Source organism: Lepisma saccharinum, chromosome 1 (assembly GCF_977018435.1).
Source record: "Lepisma saccharinum chromosome 1, izLepSacc3.1, whole genome shotgun sequence".
Lineage (NCBI taxonomy): Eukaryota > Metazoa > Arthropoda > Insecta > Zygentoma > Lepismatidae > Lepisma > Lepisma saccharinum.
Window position 1 is genome coordinate 71,244,488 of NC_139229.1, and position 21,355 is coordinate 71,265,842.

Sequence of the window (21,355 nt, forward strand, 5' to 3'; positions counted from 1 at the left end):
ATATCTTAGCTTGGTCTCCCTTCCGAAACCAATATCTAGAAGCGTGTCTTTGAACCTCAAAATCAAGAGGCAAGACACCAGCTAGCACTATAGTTGACATAGTTGACGTTGTGCGAAAGGCCCCAAGAATTCTCAACAAGACGTTGCGCTGTGCCGATCTCAGACGGTCCCGGACAACTTTCTTCCTAGAAAGGAAAGCCCAAGTAGACGCTGCATAACATATAGTTGTAACAAATATCGCTTTATAATACAGCATTGCGATCTTGAATGGTATCTTAAATGCAGTATTACCCATGTTTAAGATATTGTGTAAAGCTGACTTGGCCTTAGCTGTAAAACTGTTCACATGAGCTCTTAGGCTCATTTGAGCTTCCATGTGAATTCCAAGGTATTTGATGACTTGAACATTTTTAATTGAAGAGTTCTGAAACTTGAATATAGGCGCTCGAGCCAGTTTTCCCTTAAGGAGGATTTGATATGTCTTCTCCTTAGCTATGGTCAACTTAGATTCCTCAGACCAAATGGCCACTTGATTCAAGATCTTGTTAGCATTGAACTCCAAACCTTTGCGATTATTCGATCCGGTTATGATTAATAGATCATCTGCATAAGCAACACTATCTATGATCTCATCCATCCTGCTGAGAGCCAGCAGTAGTGGTTCCAAGGTTATATTCCAAAGGACTGGCCCCAGGACAGAGCCCTGAGGACAGCCTTTGTTGACACTCCTGCAGATCGTCTCATGTCCCCAAACGAACTGTATTCTCCTGTCTTTCAGGTAATCACAGATTAAGCTGTATAGAGGCTTAGGAATCTGCAACCTCCTTAGTTCTCGTAGTAAGTATGGCCACCATACATTATTGAACGCTCCGCTAATGTCAATTGTAATTCCAGTAACATACTTATAATGAGTTTGGTTTATAGATGTTATCACACGATTGACCGCATCCTCAGTAGAGCGTCCTTTAATAAACCCATACTGTTTGCTGGAATTCCTTATTAGTGTTAGTCTTTCGTTTAGTCTCTTTGTAATCAGCCTCTCAAAAACTTTGCCTAAGACATCCAAGAGGCAAATTGGCCTGTAGGATTTTACATTGGATGGATCTCTTTTGGTATCCTTTAAGAAAAGCACTAACGTTGCTAATTTCCAGTCTTCAGGAAAAATCCCTTCTGCTAGACATTGGTTATAGATTGTCTGTAAACCTCCGAGAAGTTGGTTTTTAGTAATTTTGATTAACTCGTTTAGAGTTCCATCAGGACCCGGGGCTTTGCCATTTTTCAATCTGTCGATCACCGCGGCGATTTCTTCCTGTGCAAACGGTATCACCAGTGTAGGATTTTCATAGGTTACATCAACTGTAGATCTTATGTTGTTCTGGATTGGTGTGTCCTCTTCAGAATCGTCCAATGGTAGTAGTCCATCCATTATGAAGCTTACTGCCTCCTGCCATGAGCTTGTGTATGTATTGTCACTCTTCTTAAATGGTACAGGGACGAATTTCTGTGAATTTTTTTGGGCAGCTATTTTGTATGGCATGCTCCAAGGATTTTTAAGGATCTCCCGTTGTACTAGACAGGCCCAGGATTTGATCTTGTACTGTTCAATAAGCTTACCGTATTTCCATTTGGAGTTTCGGTACTTCTCTAGATAGAATGTTCTGTCTCTATCCGTCTTGGATTTTTGATAGAGCTTTCTGAGTCTCCGCGTAATGTTCCGTCTTCTCATGATATACTCTGGCCAGGCTTGTTTAGGTTTCTGCTCCTTCATCTTAGGAATATGGCCTGGCGCAGTCCCCAATATGTGCGCAACTGTAGCTACATTTCCAGAGATCGTGTTATCCAAGGTTATCGGATTGTGCCTTAATTCATTTGCCACAAGAGTGCGTAGCATTTCTTGGTCACGCATATTCCATTTTCTTTTGGTTAATCTCTTGTTGACTGGTGTGTGTCGTCTTTTAAGTTTGATACAGTAGCTAATCAAGTTGTGGTCACTAACTGTCAGCTTCTCAGCAACCCACCAGTTATCTATCGATAACCGCCCATTCATGTTTGAAATTGTCAAGTCAATATTCGATGTTGCTCCTGCTCTATTAGAGTATGTTGGAATATCAGATCTTCTATTTAAAACATGTAAGTTTTTACTGGCCAGTAGGTCTTCCAGTTCCAAGCCACGGTTATCTGTGACCTTGCTAAACCAATGCTTTGATTTAGCATTCGAGTCCATTCCAATTAAGATGTTATTCATGGATAGGTCAGTAACAATTCTTTCCAGTTGATCCAAATAAGGTTGTATAGGATCTTTAAACTGGCAGTACATATTTACTAAAACCCAGCTATCATCTCCTAAGCAGATTTTCGTTACTATACAGTGAGATGTTGAGTAATTGTGTAACCAGAATATTTGTAAGTCACTATTGGCGATTATAGTAAATGTCATTGGTTTATCAGATATTGAGTAGACTTGCATTCGACTCGGAATGCCAACTGGTTTTCCTTTCAGGTGGTAAGGCTCCTGGATGAGAGCAATGTCTATATTATGAGTAATAATATGATTTATCACTTCTTGGGTTGCTAGCTTAGAACCCTGCGCATTGATTTGAATCACTTTAATTTCATCAAGAGTTTTGCTATGTACATCTAGAGAAGGGTTATCCATAATTAATTTTAGAAATGATTCTATCTCTTATCTCTCTGTAGGTTGGACATTCTTCTTTAGCGCAGTTTCTTTCTCGTATTTTACAGGGTATACAAACCCATATGTTTGCTGACGGACAGTTTTCCTCTGCATGGGATTCTCCACATTTCCCACACACTGTCTCTTTGTTGCAAAACTTACTAATGTGACCTAGATCTTTACATTTAAAGCATCTTGGCACCGAAATAAAATCCCTAACAATAGCCACTGAAAAGTTTAAGAACAGTCTACCTTTACTTAGGATTAGGTTTCTCATGTTTGGTGATGCTTCTAAAACTACATGAGATGAGGCCTGATTCCGCCTACCAGTCCGAAACCTAAACCTCAGGTTGTTGTACATTTCCTCATCAGTCATAATTTCGCTAAAGTTCATATGATACAGCTCATCCATTAGTTCCTCATCCTTGTACGACTTGGATATATCGTACAGAATTACCATAGGATTTTTCTTCCTTGTGGGTTCCATCTGTAGTCCGCATTCAAGAAGTTTAGGGTTATCTTTCATACGCTTGAGTTCCTGGTCAGATTCCAGTTCAACTATTAAAAGTTCTTTGGTTGGACGCATGTTGGTGATGCGTATCTTATCTTCTGCAGGCTTGATGTTCGACGTAATTACCCTTAGAATGTCTTTCGGTGTTTTTTCTTTCGCTTTGATGAATAAAGTTGGTTTAACAACTTTTGAGGGTTTAGGTACTTCTGGTATAATATTCATCTTTAATTTTCCAGCATAAGTTGGATTCTCGTTGTTTTCATTTTGTATATTTAATGTTTCTCTTGATCTCAGTATCTCTTGAAGATACTGCTTATCTTTCTTAATTTCATCGTTAACTGCGAGGGTAACCTCTAGCTTAGTCTTCAGATCTTCATATTCCGCAAGTATTTTGCTAATAATGTCTGTCATCAAGGTCTTTGAGGTGATAGATATCTTTTCCCGGGCTATTCCCGCGTGAAGTTCCTTTATGTGGAAACGAATCATACTCATGTTATCTTCCTCTTGCTGGGCTCCTTCCATAGTTGGTTCCTCCATATTAAGCTGGTTATTATCACCCTCATTTCTCTCGACTCTTCTTTTTGGTGTATGTGAGTCGAAGCTTTCTCTTGGTCTTTTCCGTTCAGAGTCCATATCCCAATCAAACACAACAAGTGCAAATGAACAGTACAATTAAAATTCTTAATATCATCTTGATTGTCTTCGTGACACACACTCTAAAATCCCTCCTCTGGTGCTGACAGTATACAACCACATACAATTTAAAAAGTAGGAGGGACGGCTACCCACCCCCCAGGGCGCCAACCTGGATCCGCTCGACCACAGCAGCTCGCCGAAGCTTGCCGGGCTCAGGTGGGTCCTCTGACTGATAGATGAGGATGCTCCTTGACTATTGGCTTTCTTCAGTCAGAGGGGGTCGAGACGGGGGTCGGGACTTTAGATAATAATACTTTAGGTATGAGACAAGAACAGATCAGACTCAGTAGTGACAAAAACAATATACTTTCGGTTGGAATTTGAAAAAAGTTGTTACAATACACCACAAGAGACGCGGTGCGAATATAGTCCTTCTTTCATTCACAATACGACGGTGTAGCGAAGAGCGGCTATGCCTGTCGTAGTATTATACGTCCGGAACTGGAAGGACACCTGTGTTTGTCTGCAAGTTAATTACGGACAATAGTGAAATATAGTGTGTTGAAGCTTCAAATTTCTACTCTAGGATTGAGAACAGAATTCGACGTCAGCTGTACAGTGTACAAGGCTGTTTTTATCAATGTTTCTATTGCATCCAATTTGTTTTTTAAATAATATTGTTTTACGTATTCTGGTGTAGAGGTTATCAGAAGCTTGTTTCGAATTTTGTTTGTTCTTGAAGTTCTTATTGGGTAAAATAAAGTGCATGAACATGGCGATGGACAATTTGCTTGGCAATACTTATGGATCCCACTGTACCGAATTTTTTGTACGCTCTTCTTTTTAAAATGTTCACATGAAAAAGGAACTGGATAAGAAGTTATATTAATTTTCAATTTTGTTGCAAATATTCGCACTTATAAAGTTTAACTTGTATTGTCAAAACTATCACGCGACAAAAACTTCCAAATTCATATTTGTCCATATTTATCATTCTCTTATATTGCATAATTTACAATTCCTTACCATTTAGTACACTAATTATAATTGAGACACACATACGACTGTTAACACATGGTTTTCACTTTTCTTTTCCACTTTGTAAAGTTTGGTTTGAGTTGGTGTTTTAAGTCCACTTTATGCACAGTAAGGCTAATCGGGACTGGACCTACAGTTTAAAGTGGAATCCAAACCACTTGTGTCTCCACCGGGTATCGAACCCGGGACCCCTTGAATACAAGGCAATGACGCTACCACTGAGTCATGGGGGAGGACCCACTTTGTAAAGAAAATGATCGTTATCCATTACAGCTTATGAGTGTAAACTTTGTCATGTTATCAGTCAGTTGTTTCTGATTGAATCTATAATGCTTTTACACTATGGGCTTACAATTCCAACATATCTACTATAATTAGATGGTTAATGTGTACTTATATTGGTGTTAAGAAATGCGTGATTATCGAAGTGTGGTTATTATATAATAATATAGAACACAACTTGATAGTGTTTGGACTGGTTTTATACTACTGTTACTTGTTCATTACCTGAGTACAAATATTTGTTTCTATTCACCACAATGTCAACTTTGACTTTATGTCTAGGCTTGCCAATCCTTCCGAAATGGCCTGGAGTTTCCCGGAATCGAAGCCGCTCTCCAGGAATGATGAGAATTAATATTTTTTTTTTTTTGTTACTACTAACTTACTTACTCTCTAACCTTGTTAAACCCGAAGGTTTATGGCTGCAGCAACACAAGCCTTCCATCTGTCCCCCTCCTGACCAAGATCAATCCAATCTTTTCCATCCTTGCCGATTTCCTTTATGTCCATCTCAACGTTATTCGTCCATCTTCGTCTTGGCCTTCCTACAGGTCTCTTACCATCACGTTTCCAAAAAAGAATCCAGTAAACTCTTTCCTCTCCCATTAGTGCCACATGGCCTGCCGACCTATTTTCTTTCGGTATGCATTTGCAGAGCCAAGTAATTTGTTGCAAACCAAATAATTTAACTTCAAAATATTACTTTGATAAGCGACAATGTAGCATCGTCATCTGAAACAGACAAGTCAGAAAATTTACTGCGTCTGTGTGTTCAGTTACTATAGTTATTATCCCAAATGCTAATTTCTAAATTTAGTTTTTGGTCTAAATAAGTTTATAGTATTTCATTTTCAAGTATGTTGTTATAGTATTACGGCTTCAGAAGAATCTGTATATTTGTAATTGCTAGTTTGTTTTGTTCAAGTTGATTCAATTTTGTATGACAATACCCAAACCACAAACAAGTAACACCTGATCTTCAAGAAAGAAGTCTTCCAGAACATTTCAATGTTAAGTGGTTGAAGGCTGTAAAGAAATATCCCGAAATTTCATTCTTTAAAGTTGGCAAGCTTAGCTCAGATAGACATTGAAAATGTGTAGCGCGAATTTTAAAACTTGCTTTCTGTTTCTTGCAGCTGAGCTGGTTTAAAACTGCATCTGGTTCGAGTCGTCGTTGAGGGAACTTATCGGTGAGTACACAATTTAGACTCCTCTTCTGGCTTCCAGCATGCCCCGGGACGCTTGTTGTGGTCACGTGTTTTGAAGGCAAGGTATCGCTTGCGCCTTCCAAGTACTCTTTAACAATCTACATTTTCCAGGTTGCACTGGGAATTATCACTTTGAAAATACCAGCGGCGTGTGCTACAAATCATAGCAAGAGCGGGGAGTGGATTTTTTTTGTTTGTTTTTCAATTTCCCGAACGTGTTTTGCCGTTTACTGGCTGTTGCATCTAAGAAGAATGTTTGGAATCTTGTTTGTCTCTCTGTCAGTTGCTGTTATGCAAGAAAACAATTAAGACCTTTTATTTTCGTTACGATTATGACTTTGTGGCAGCCCATACACAGCACAGACGGACTTGTTTGAATTAACAAAACACATTCGACATACCTCTAAAGAGCTAGGTAGAGTTGTATTGTACTTTTGGTACACATGTTTTGCAAAATCATGTGCAGATGAAACTTTTTGATAAATCACTTTTGAGAGCTGTTTAAAGATAGAACAATTCTGTTGAGAACAATGGACCAATACCTGTTTCATGTATATCTGCAATTGCTCAGCTTTTGCTATCAGTTCGTCATGCGTTGAATTGAGTATGTATTGGTGGTGGGTAGGTAAGCAAATCAGATTTGAGCCCTCCCTAATTTCGTTCTATCCTCGGGTTTCTCATCCCTTGCTCCACCGTATTGGACTTTTATAAGACCTGTACAATATAATCTTAGCTCCTACTTCCACACACCACAGGCCTAGGAAGAAACACTTGCTGTTAGAAAGAAATGAATGTACACATGGCCATGAAAATAGGCGGCTGGGCAGAATTGCGTTGGTGCTACATATGGGAAAAGCTAAGCGAGAGCGGGACAAAACTCGCTGGTTCCCGCGCACTGCGTGGCAACGTCAATCGGGCTGCGTTGCCTAGTTCGAGCGTCAGACCGACCTCTCCTCGGGCCACATTTGTGTCATCCCTGACCCTTCGAGCAAATGCTGTCAGTGTGTATTACATGGATTACAGAAACCAACTCTTCAACGAGATCTTTCATTCTCTTAAACCTCCGAACACACGGGGTTGTGCTCCGACGTGGCAACAGCGCGAACTTCTGCCACCCGCCTAATTTCATGGCCATGCGTTTAGTTTGTGGCATGGAGCATTAAATAGAAACTATTAACCAAAAACTAATGCATTTTAATTAACTTAAAATGAACAACAATTCCTTTCACTTTACAATATTTCGGTGGTATTTTTTTTCTCTGTTCTGCCGTGCTGGACAAATTACAACGTTTCTTGTTTTATTTATATGCATACAGTATGAAAAGGAACGACAATGGCCCCTTAAATGATTACTCATCCTACCCTCTTCCACCCAGACACACACACATCAAGGTTTTCGGTTTATATATCCGCCACCGAATTTGTCATGTTAGTATCAGAGCTCTGAATCCCTGGATTAGAATCCCTAATCCCGAAATCCCTAGATTATTCAATGTACTCGGGATTTCATTCCCTAAGGGCTAACTTGTTACCATCCTCTAAAACTTCCAGGTGTGGACCAAGAGATGATTACGTCTGTGATAACTTATTTATGACGAATGCGTAACGGTACCTTAGCAAAGTTCATATGTTTTAACGTCTGTTCCACATTTCCCGAGCTCTTGTTCCACGCGATATGGCCGAATGGACGAAAAGAAGGACAGGACCAATCTATCACTCTCTGTTCTCGCCTCCCGGACAATGAACGACCTATGCGTGGAGCAGAGCCTACCGAACGCACTCACGCAACGCACGAGTGCCTTTCCTTCCTAACCCAGAGTTGCCAACTCAGGTTAACAGAAAGGAGCCAAAAAAATAACGTGTTAGAAACAGCTGGAGAGTCAGGCCCATATCTAGAAATATATTTCAAGGGGTCCGAATCAAGTGTCTCAGAAATAATATAATATAATAATAATGACATGTTTAAATTAATACGTTAATCCAATATATAGATCCATTTATAATATGTAAATTCATTAATACTCTATTGCTATTATTACACGAATAGCTAAAAAGACTGTACAACAATAGAGAGAGATAACAGTACGTATCCATTATCTAGCTTACGTATAGTTAAGATCGTTTAAATTTGTATACAAACAACTGTCCTGGCAAGGAAATTAATCTTAAAAACATAAATTATTGAATATCAAGATGAACATTATGTCAAGGTGATGAAAAAGTTCCTAATTAATACAATATATTTGTTCATATTATTATAACTTGTGCAACGTTAGTTTAATGCAAGACATTCGTTCATCCAAAAAGATTAACGCACTCCCAAGCCTTGGGGAAGTTTCACTAAGTGTTGAAATGTTCAAACTTTAAATCCAGCCTTGATCAGCCTATCTGAACACAAGGTGGACTTACGTAAACCCCAAAAAAGAGAATGAGATATAGGAACGAAATGGCTTCCTTCGGAACTCTGTTTTTCCCTTGAGTTTGCTATCATGCTGGAAGAACAAAGGGTCCAAACCTAGTTCAGAAATAGGCGAGTTGGCAACAGTGTTCTCATCCTCTAAGCGGAAACCGAATTACATCCAACTCTGGAGGGAAATTGCTTAGGTTTAGGTCTCTGCCTTCCCACGATCTGTCCTTTACGTATACGGTAGACATCCACTTGTCACAAACCGAAATGCTTATCTGGCACGTTTATACACCACCATTACGAAACAACGTTCCTGATGTAGGGCAGTAAATTATGCACACACACAACAAAAATTTTCACTACACCTCCATAAAAAAATATTCGCATGGTCTTTATTTGTGGTAAACTCTTTATTGCCAAAATGGATGTTAAAGTATGTTTTAAGTCCACTTTAATATCAGATCGGGCAATGGGGGCTGGACCTACAGTTTAAAGTGGGATGCGAACCATTCGCAATTCTGCCACTTTTGGCAAATCGCGAAGATGAGGATGAGCGAGGATATGATGAAATTGATGAAGGGACGCTCACAAAGGAATCCCATGCCAAGGCCGGGATTCAAATCCGGAACCGCTGTTGTAACCACTCCGCCGGCATATTTCCGATATGCTCCCGGTGCGACGTTCGTTATATGTAATTACAATAAACTTTGTGTTTTCAAAATCAAATTGCTAGTTTTACCTATCAAAATGGTACTATTTAATCATATCCAATAATATGCTTCATCATAATTCGCTTTTGTTTACTGTTCATTGAATTTTGACGCTGTAGTGAATTTACATTGTTAGACATACAATAATATTCTCACTTCATTGTTTCATTCTATAATTAAACGGGTGATTTATTGATTAAATTGTTGTTTTAAGTCCACTTTATGCACAGAAAGGCTAATCGGGACTGGATCCAAACCACTATGTGCATCCACCGGATATCGAACCCGGAACCCCTTGATTACAAGGGAACGACGTTACCACTGCGTCATCTGAGAGAAGATATAATTAAACGAAAAGTGCATAGTAACAATTCTTCATTTAAACATTTCAACATGATATTTTTGTACTACTTTCTGTACAAAGTGATTTCTGTAAGTTTGGATATTTTTAAGGATGTGATAACTGTCCATGAATTCATTAGATTAGTTGCTTAATTGAAAGCACCAGCTGCGAATAAACTCGTAATATATCGTACACAAACAATCATGTTTATCTGCCGCGGGGCCTCGGGCAATCGTCAAAATTGCCCCTCCCTAGGGTCGGCTCTGGCGCGAACTGCAACTGGCCTATAGGACCGGCCCTGCTTTACGAATTTGAAATAGAATATAAATATTCTAGAAGTCTATACATTCTAACTATTATGCAATTAAATATAAATTGATAACTGTATTTTCCAATTGAGGGATCGATCGTTAGTGCAATGTGACGTCGTAACAAGTGAATAGAAGCAAGTTCTCATATCGGCACTTTCATGGACTCGCTTGTAAACATGACTTTTATATGAATTCAGGCCCGTAGCCAGGCAGGGGCCGAGTCCCCCTGGAATAACCGTCAGCCCCCCCTGGCACTGTCATGAGCCCCCCTTGACATTAGGTAAAACTATTTTCTATAATTTGTTTGCTGTGAAGAGTGAAAATTTAGACAGCTCACAACTTTAAGGATAAATCCACAGAACATGAACAGCAGCTATTACATTCGCTCATCTTGTTTATGAGCTGAAGTCGAAGTAGCTGCAAGTATTTAGAAGATTATCTAGACTTTGTAAGTTGTTTCATGCGCAAGCTTCTTTACCTGTACCTTCACTGCGTCTGTTGCGGCCTCCATCTAGACAGAAATCTGTGACTTTGATGTCATCATGCAAATTTCCTTCGGATCTGCATCAAAGGTCAACAGTTCCGAAGTTTTTGGAATGAAGGGGAGCTTCATTGCTTCGACCGGGGGTGGAATGTACTGCGGGCACTGTGATTGAATATTCTGCATCTTTTGGTGTGATATAAATATCTGTATCATCTAAAGTAATATGGAGTGTGTACGGGATGATTTCAGTACCAGTAAATTAACATTTCAAGGAGATATTTTAAAAGATGTAGAAAAATGTAGTATTTGTGTGATATTTATACATTTTATGCAACGTAATGACCCTTCCCCCCACACATAATTTACCTTCATTTAATACTGTTATTTTTTTAAAAAATGGAATTGGTTTACAAAGCCCTCCCTGATAATCCGCGAGTCCCCCTGGAGATCAATTCTAGCTACGGGCCTATATGAATTACAGCAAAGATACGAAAAAAGTTGTAAAGTTCCTTGCGTGCCACAGATAGATAAGCGCACCTGATGGAAAAGCACCCCCACGAATACTTTCGTGAGATCTGTGCCCAACGAAGTAAAACAACTTGGACAATGACTTTTGTTGTCTTGGCAGTGAACAAGCCTCCTTTATTTGGAGATTTAAACTGTTTGGTGTAAATGGTTAACCACTTAAGATGCTAACACGTGCACCGGTGTGCGATGACAGATGACAGTTTTAACCATCTCTTTGTTGCAGGATAATGATACTCTTGTAACACGAAATGGTGTCGCAACAATGTGGTCAATGTTGGAGCAGAAGATACTCTATGGTGCTAGAGGACGCTAACGAGCACTTGAACATAGTGATTGTTAACCCTTAACAGTCACCTAAAAAAACGTTACACTCAGTGGCGGCGATTAGGGGGAACGAGGGGGCAATTGCCCCTCCCCAGTTTTTGTCACTTTTGCCCCCACACTATGCTAAGTCTTATCTACAAAGGGAAATGTACTGTCTTTGCCCCACCAGTTTTGGCACCTTGCCCCCCAATCATCGCCACTTACACTTAAGACACACCCAGGTCCTTATGACACAAATTTATATATTGTTTTTTATGGACATAAAAATTTGGAAATACACAATATTTATTCATGCTGCCTTGAAATGTGTTTATTGGTAGTTGAAACATGTCCATATGATAAAGAAAATATGTTCACACTGTAACAAATATATATCTTTTGATAAATATATTTATATCATATTTATATCATGGAGCCTCCCCGATGGCGCAGTGGTAGCGTCGCTGCCTTGTATTCAAGGGGTTCCGGGTTCCGGGTTCGATACCCGGTGGAGGCACATGGTGATTCGGTTCCCACTTTAAACTGTAGGTCCAGTCCCGATTAGCCCGATATGAATATATTGAAATTAGTATATATATGAATTCTCTCCAATCTTCATACGTGAGATGCCCTAATGTGCCAGTAATTAAATACTAATTATATTAATTATAAAAGATAGAAATAAGAAAAATAACACAAATACAGTGTGTCATGTGCCTTCATCGGGTATCGAGCCCGGGACCCCTTGATTACAAGGCAACGACGAGATAGTGAGTGAGAAAGAGAAAAGAGCAAAAGATAAAAAAAATAAACAGAGATAAAGAAAGATAGCGAGGGAGAAAGAGGAAAGAGCGAGAGACAAATTGAAGAGAGAGAGAGAGAGAGGAAGTTAAGTGAAAACGAGAAAAGAGCGAGAAAGAAAGGAAGATAGTGAGGGAGAAAGAGAGAGCGAGAGAGAAATTGAAGAAGAGATAGATTAAGGAAAATAGTGAGATAAGTTGAAAAAGAAAGGATCTTAGTGACGGAGAAAGAGAAAAAGCGAGAAAGAAATTGAAAACGGAGAAATTAAGATAGTGATGGAAGTGGAGAAAAGTGCAAGAAAGAAATTGAAGAAGAGAGAGAAGGGAAAAATAGCGAGTGAAGATGAATAAGAATGTTAGTGAGGATGAAAGAAGAAAAATGGCATGAGAGAAATTGAAGAAATTGTACCCTACATTGGCACCCTATATGTGCGTACCTTCTTGACAAATTACGTAGAAATTTAAGGAACTACATCATAAAACAAACCGATATTTCACACTCAAATGGTATATCTACCAAAAGTTGTACTAGTTGACCGACCATGAGTCAGTGTTCACAGAAGACCTCACAGTTTATGTCATCAGCGTACGTGATACATGCGAAAAGGTGGATTGGTACACCAAACAATAAGTAAATTATATAATCACAAAGGAGGTAAATGAGTATAACTAAATCCTTAATATATCTAAAACTCTGAGAGAAAGCAGAAAAGAACATTTCTGCCACGTGCTACGTGTTCTTGAGTATTAACTCCATTCTATGCGCAGATAGGTTAATTGGGACTGGGGCTACACAATGTGCCTCCACCGGGTATCGAACCTGGGATTCCTTTATTACAAGACGACGACGTTGACAGTACGCCATCGGGGAGGCATTACCCCTTTTTTTTTAAAAAAAAAAAAGTAACCAAGTTGAAGTTACATTGCCCAATAAGTAACTCGATTATAGTTACTCGTTTTGAAATGTACCTCAGCGACAGTTAAAAGTAATTGTTACAGTTACTTTATTACTATTATCCGTAGTGTCAAGTAGTTTTAACTGTCTGATATATTCTGGTTGCAGGAAGTAACATATCCTCCACTTCCCGTGGAGGAGTGGTTAGCATACAAGGCTAGTCAGGGGGTCCCAGGTTCGAATCCCGGCCTTGGCATGGATGTTTGTGAATGTCCATTCATCAATTTCATCACATCATTACTCATCCCCATCTTTGCAATTAGCCAAAAGTGACAGAAATGAGAGATAAAATAAACCCAATCAATATTCTCAACTTCAATTTTCCCAACTCGCTTTTATCTATGTTGAGAGACAACCACAATACTTTAGGAAACATTTTTTTTTTTTTTTAGAAGATCTGGGATTTTACGGAGCCATTCAGAATATGTTTTAATAATTACATAAATTTTATCTTTAAACGGGACAGCCTCGCCGATGGCGTAGTGGTAACGTCGTCGCCTTGTAATGAAGGGATCCCCGGCTCGATACTCGATGGAGAAACGTAGGTGGTTCGGATCCAACTTTGAACTGTAGGTTCAGTACCGATTAGCCTTGCTGTGCATAAAGTGGATTTTAAGGAAAATCAATCATTCTAGGTATCGATTTTTCCTTCCTCAGATTTAGTACCTTTTTAAGGTCGATTTTTTCGATATCGACTCTACATCGATATATCAAAATATCGCACAGCATTACTTCTGAGATGTTTGTTTCAAGCGTCAACTTCATGTAACAATTACTTGAGAACTGCTTGACGTATACAACGTAACAAACGCCATTCTTAATAAATTTTTCCCTTCCTTCAACTGTACTAAAAATAATGTAGGATTTCCATAAAAAAAACGTGTTGGAAATAAATTGCACTTTCTTACGTAATTGAAAGTATTGTGTCCACTAATTTCATGAGCCCCTCTCATACCTTTATATCTGCGAAAGTAGTTTTTCAATATTTTTTGTTACTCACAAAATATTTTAGGTGACTCACCCTGTATATACAGGGTGGCCCAAAAGTCAGTTTCCGCTAGAAGAGAACAAATTGATGATACTTGTAGTAAGGAAATGTGTATTTATTGCTTGAGAAAGTTAAGATAACACAATGTACCGTACATGCTCAACATGTTTCCCATCATTTGCAATACATTCTAAGCAACGATGATACACAGATTCACATATCTTTGATAACAAACTCTTATTTGCGTTAACTTCATCAAAAACATTTTCAATTTCTTGTCGCAAATCATTCACAGTTTGTAGTTTTGCAGAGTAGACGGCATCCTTAATTATACCCTATAAGGCAAAATCACAAGGTGTAAGATCGCATGATCGAGGAGGCCAGTCGAATGTTCCGCGCCCAATCCATTCAGAGAAGTATTCATTCAAAAACAGGAACCGAATGGTGCGGTGGGGCACCGTCTTGTTGCCAGATAATAGACGGTAATTTGTTATATATAGGGTTGTTTTCAAACTCTAGCATCACAATATCCTGTAGCATCTCCTGTCACAGTTCCTGAGAAAAAGTATTAAATTTAATTCTTAGAATTACATATACAGTTTCTCTTAGGGGATACTTGACTTTTGGACCACCCTATATATGTGGTCATGATTATACTACATTGTGTGAGATTGGTAGGTATTGACTGAGGATTATCACTGCATAAGCAGAAGGAGCGGGGAAGAACTAAAAATATATACTTCAAGTGCAGTAGGTCTTTGACACGATTATGAAATGACAGTTCGAACTATGTTTTTGAGACATTCTGCTGGAGATATAAACTTTCCCTGAACTTTTGTCCCCTCTGTGCCATTCAACATACACCATCACATAGCATACGCTTGGAAGATAATACATAATATATGTATACTTTTTTCACCCGTTCTTTAAACATAGCTGCAGCAGCCAAAGATAAATTAGAAACAAAAAGAACATGATCGTATGAGGAAACGTGTTTTCGTAAGCTTTTCCTTCTTCCAAATCCCGCACAGTGCTCTGACTTTGCCCTTGCGCATTCTCTTATCAACATTAAGATACAAGCTCTCACCGAGTCAACGAGGAAACAAGCAGTCAGTCTGTAATCGTAGTCATAAAAAGGAGCACTTGGTTGTCCGGTAAGTTTCAACCTTGAATAGATAGTGACAGGTTACAAGTCAATAAAATAGTTTATAAGAACGACTATCGACTGTAAGTACAATTAGTTCACGACGGTTGGTTGGTTGGTTTATTCAAGTAACTCGTACTAGCATTGTTGCAGAGAGGTAAGTTCTGAGCAAGATTTTAAGTTTATATTGTGTTCGAATCGTAGGTAAGGATTGTACACTCCTGTTCTTATAAAGTGGCACACTTTGTAGGGTTGAACAGTTGAAGTATGTGCCACTTTATTGATTTAGTTTATGTCCCTTTTCTGCCGCTTTTCGCTAATCGGGAAGGTGAGGATGAATAGTAATAAGATGAGACGAATGAAGGGACAATCCCAAACACTTGACAGCACACGTAGAGGATTATATTGCCTTTGAGTCCAGACGCCAGAGCCTCTTTAGTCTTCACAATGCAGTCGGGTGTACTACGTGGAAGTGAGGTTGACATTTGTGTCTTGGGGAAGGGTCACCCCTTACACCCCGCCACTTTATCTGAACAGGAGTGTACCACGGTATGGTTCATTATATGTATATGTCATTGTCACGATTAATCCAGAGGGTAGAAAAGCGACATAGATATAAGGGAAGAAAGCTCCCAAGCGACAACATACGGTTTCTTTATCCAGGAATCCAGTTTTCGATTCCAAGTAGATACGTATGTAACATTCTTATTCGTACACACAGATTTTCAAAGAAAATGCTCTAATGTCTGAAAGGAAATACACTCTTTTGAAATTGTTTCTTTACAATTCAATAACTAATATCATGAGGAACATAAAATCTTAGCCAAATTCTGTATGACAATAATAAATTAAATGAAACTGAAAGAGAAACATGCCATTTTTTGTACAACTTTTCTATTCGTTAACTTAATAATATAAAAGAAAAAAGTATTTTCAGAGCAAATTGACTGACAGTTCTAATACTTTGATGCGTATCCTTTGGCTTTAATTACTGCTAGACACTTGTTCTTCATAGAATTAACCGGTTTTCGATATGTTTCAGAGCTTATTTTATCCCACTCGGCTTGCAAAACAGTTTTCAACTCTTATTTGGACTTCTTAACGCCTGCTTTATGGACTCGCCTCTTCAAAATTGCCCATAAATGCTCAATGGGATTTAAGTCTGGACTTTGAGCTGGTGTTTGTAGTAGTTTGGTCACATTCCATATTAGCCAATTCATGTTAACTCGCGTCTTATGCTTACTGTCATTGTCTTGTTTGAATCTGTAGATAGGCGACATGTCCATTTTTTGGGCACTCTGCTTTACATTGTTCTTCAATGTGTTGGATGGTACCAACACCTTTGGACGACATACAGCTTCAAATCATTAATGACCTACCACCGTGTTTAACTGTTGGAACTGTGTTAATGTGATCATTGCCTTTATTTGATTTTCTCCAGACCCTATTTATTCCATCTGACCCGTATATATTAATCTTGGACTCGTCTGACCATATGACACTATCCCAAAATTCCTGGTCCTTGTGGATGTGCTCTTTCGCGAATGAAAGTCTATTCCTGCGATTCACCTTATTTACATACGGCCTCTTTCGTGGCATTCTGCCATGATATCCATGCTTCCACAAGGCACGTCGGACAGTTTGATCAGACATCATCTTGCCAGCAACATTTTCTACTAACGGTCGTAACTGAGGAACACTTAGTCGGGGGTTTTCTCGCACTCTTTTTAAAATAAAGCGTTCATCACGTTTATTTAACCGTCTCTCTTTTGGTTTTCTCGGCACATTCTGTGTTGAACCTTCCTCTCTAAATTTGTTTACTATGTATTGAACTGTGGAGTGTGATTTACTGACTGTTTGTCCAATTTTTCTTAACGAATAACCTCTAAGAGCCAAATTTATAATAACATCCTTCACCTTGCACATTTCGAACACGCTGATAGATAGACGATAGGCCTACAACAATACCTACGCCAGCATTCCGCTTGACGGGGAGCGCGCCTTCATGTTCAAATTTGTTACGAAGTTGCAAACTGCACGAAATCGCCCGAATAGCGGTGGCGCTGTATGCGAGGAAGATTGAAACTCTTGCCTGTACGAATAACAATGTTGCATGAAACAGCGTGTTTCACACAAATTATATGCTCTGTTTATACACTTTGAACATACATTTTTATTGACATTTGTTGGTGAAACCTTCATTAATATTAATTTCCAGGTACATATGAAAATGATTATATTTACTAGTACATATGACATTTTTCCTCGGAAATTCTATGTGTACGAATAACAATGTTACATACTGTATAAATATTTGTTAAATTTTACGTCCGATGTCAGCTAGGTTCAAGGGGATTCTTTAGACCATTTCTTATTAGTAGGTAATTACAGGCTGTCTGTAGTATAGTATAGGATGTTCGCTGCAGAATCATTGTTCCAAGTTCGAATCTCTTGTTAGGTATTGATGTTCTGTGCTGTTTTCTTAGAATCAAGGTGTCCCGGTTCGATGCCGGTGGAGGCACACAGAGGTTCGGAGGTCACTTTAAACTGTAGGTCCAGTACCGATTAGCTTATCTGAGGATAAAGTAAACTTAGAAAAAACTTCGACTCAAACTAAGAAAGGTGAAGAAACCGAAGTGCAAACAACAAACGTACAATACAAATAAAATGGTTTGATAACCGTGTAGTGAATATGACACAAGAAGTCGTTAAACGTAAAAAAATTGACTGAACATTGGTTGTCGAATGATAATGTTGCCACGTCTGCCATTGTTGTCCCTAATTCGTACATCGCAGTTCACTAGTGCGTAAAATCATGCAACGGACAGGGAGGGATTATTAAAATTTGAGCTCATAGATTGTCCTTTGTTTTGGGCCCTGCCGACATTGTTATTAAGTTCAGGGTACTTCACTGCCACTAATTTCAGTTTTTGTATTAATAACATTTGTAAACTTTAAACTATAGACACATTTGATTAAAAATTATTTATAAAACTTAGTTTTCGTTTATAAGCGCCACTTGCACTATGCATTTCACCACACAACACTAATACCGCACACGCACCAGAAGAAATCGACACTACATTACGGTAGCTACACTGGCTGCGAACTAAAAAATAAGGATGTTGGTTTCAACCGTCAATATCCTTCTACTTGACTTTCAATTGTTGGCATTCAAAATGTTTACATTCGAGGAACAATTGTTTATATGCGAGCATTGTTACGTGAGCTCTGAAAATGAAGTAATTTACACGCCAGAAACTACTTCTACCATCTTTCATGAAATAAGCAAGTAAAAGGACTTGACATGTTGTTTTATTTTGCTATTATCATAACACGTATTAAGAAATTGTAATAGTCGATGATCTTGTCACTTCTGCCCTTTCAGTGTTTTGCTTTGTGAGCGCCCCCTGGACTTTCTGTCACTAGGCTATAACCTAAGATAGCGTACTGGCAAATCCACCTGCTTATAAATTCATATTTCACTACAAAAGAACATATATTTCATAATTATCCGGGTCCTACTAATCAGTAAAGAAATGAGATGGAATGAACAATTCATCTGGGTCATAATTCGATACGCGAACAGTTTATCGGCTAACTGTATCAGACATCCACAAAGTCCAATTTTCTCGGTCGATACCTGCTCTTAATCGGCTTCTTTTTTTTTTGTCTCTGTGCTTCGAAAGAAAGGACAAAGAACAGGAGGAACAAAAGGTCGAATTCTCAACGGTCCAGAAATGGATGATTTGCTGCCTCGCCTGTTGGATTCGGTGGCTGTCATCCTCTTCCCTTCCTGACCGTTATGTAAGAAAAGAAGCGGTAACCTGGAAACCTTAGACGACCTCGATAGGGGGAAATATGTTGAACTCGAGCAATCGATAGTTGGGGAAATTGAACTCTACGCTTCGAGATTTGTGGCGAAACCATCCAGTTAGTTTCGGGTTGTATAACCGTTGGGTCAAATTCGCGAATGGTTTTGACTGATTTGGTTTTGCTGCTTTCATGCTCGATGGAGTTCGTAACGTAAGCGCCACAAGGCAAATCTCGGGTTCGATATCCGGTGGCGGCACACGGTGGTTCGGATTCAAACCCATTTCCTGTTATCCTCTCTGATCATAAAATGGAGATCGTCCCTGATAGTTGAATGAATAATAACGCCAATGTCTTATAATCATTGGATCCTTGTTCGATCCCCGATGGAGGCACGTAGTGGTTCGGAGCCAAGTTTAAACTGTAGGTCCAGTCCCGATTAGTCTTTCTGTGCCCAAAGTGAACGTAAACTCGGCTCGGCTCCTAAAGATCACTACTAGTAATTCGCAAAGAATGTTGTTTGGATAAAGAACTATGAGAATTTGAAATTGTTATTTTAAGTTCAAGAGCAAAAGAATGGATGAAGTGAGGATACTGTTGAAGTTCCAAAAAGAATAGAGGAAATAACCAGACTGGAATCTAATGTTTGAAAAAATAAAATGAATGTACAGTAGGCTCCGTCTAGTTCGGCCACCTCGGGACCGAACCGTAGGCCGAACTAAAAAAAATGCCCGAACGAACCGAAGTAATGCAAAAAAGACCAATAAATCATATGAACAAACTACATCTGACCTACAGTACTTAGTACTTACCGACAACGTGATATTTTTTTCTCGTTAGGTGTCAGAGGGCGGGAGCGTGTGACTCAGGTAGCCGGCTGAACCATCTGAAGCCGAACTAGAGGGCGCCTGCTGTATTACATTTGTCGTTTGAAGTTGTCGAATAAAATAATAATTTTGAATTCACATTTTTATTTGAAATAGTTTAGAGCAAGGGTACCTACAGAGGGTGCCAGGAGGCACCCCCTACCCGAGATATCTGGAAGAAACAGTTTGGGGAAAAGTGAAGGGATGCTTGGATGGATCAACATGGAGAAACTAGAGTGAGTGGGATATCTATGTAAATTAACCTAGTATGGATATTTTGTGACAATTTCCTTAACTGGGAGGAGAACATCACCCCCATATTCCCCCCAATTTGGCCACTGCTGGCCCCCTCCCCCTGATAAAAGCTTCTGCGGGTGGCCTTGCTTTAGAGGTCTTCAATAGAATCGGAAGAATTGTCAAAACTGCTTTGAATTATTTGCTCTATTTCACTTCGCTTTTTGTGCCACTTTTGGCTAATTTGCGAAGATGGGGATGAGTGATAATATGATGAAATTGATGAATGGACACTCACAAACATCCATGCCCAGGCCAGGATTCGAACCCGGAACCCCTGGCGTGATGTGCTAACCACTCCGCCAAGGGGGCCGGCTCAAAATTGCTTTGAAAAGGGAAACAAAATGGGGGGAAACATATACGTACTTAAAATGAATACAGGGAACCTCAAGATGTCGTTTCCACTGGACCTCCATAATATATAAACCCTGGCCTGACTCGCATTTATGTTGAGTGAGAGAGCTGTGCATTATTATAAAAGATAATATCAACAATAAGCACTAACAACACTGACAAGAGTTCTTTGTTGGACACAAGTGTAAAAGTTCGCATCGAGGAGTTTCGAGTACCATAATCAAGCATGCAGAACCCATGTGAGCTACGGCAAGGTGGCACTCGTGAAGTTAACCCGCCGGATCCACTCCAGTACCCATAATGCATCGTTTCAAGGCTCGCTGACTGCATGAAATTCCTTGTCATCCACTTGTTTTTGTTTCTGCCAGTGCTCACAATGCTGATTGTTTATTCTTCGTGTGAGGACATGGTGGCTCTTGACATTTTTCTGACTGTTATATTGTCTGCTTCTTTTCTTGCATGCATTTTCATAGGGCGGAAATGCACTGTAGGCATTGTCATAAGTAGATCTCGGATTTTTAGGTTCTAAAAAGTGTGCTTTTATGTTCATAAAATAGGCTCTAAAAATCCTAAAATAGGTCCTAAAAATCTAAAGTTAGGCTCGAAAAGTCCTGAAGCAGGTTCAAAAAAACTTAAAATAGTTCAATATTCTTGAAAAATGCTGATTAGGTATAGTCACCGACATTGAAAATGGGACACCTATATC

General features: G+C 39.2%; 2 protein-coding genes across 3 annotated transcripts in view; both read left to right on the plus strand.

Moving 5' to 3' along the window:
• LOC145996395 (uncharacterized) overlaps nucleotides 1-21,355 on the plus strand; it is a 243,414-nt gene that overhangs the window by 49,444 nt on the left and 172,615 nt on the right. Inside the window, exon 2 of the mRNA XM_083132846.1 lies at nucleotides 6,278-6,331. The gene's annotated coding sequence lies outside the window, so the exon portion shown is untranslated. The remainder of the gene's footprint in view (nucleotides 1-6,277; nucleotides 6,332-21,355) is intronic.
• LOC145996388 (uncharacterized) overlaps nucleotides 15,265-21,355 on the plus strand; it is a 33,228-nt gene continuing 27,137 nt past the window's right edge. The window contains exon 1 of one of the 2 annotated variants that reach the window (XM_083132821.1): nucleotides 15,265-15,332. The gene's annotated coding sequence lies outside the window, so the exon portion shown is untranslated. Of the gene's footprint in view, nucleotides 15,333-15,436; nucleotides 15,480-21,355 lie in introns of those variants that run through there. The other variant, XM_083132832.1, reaches the window with a different exon arrangement.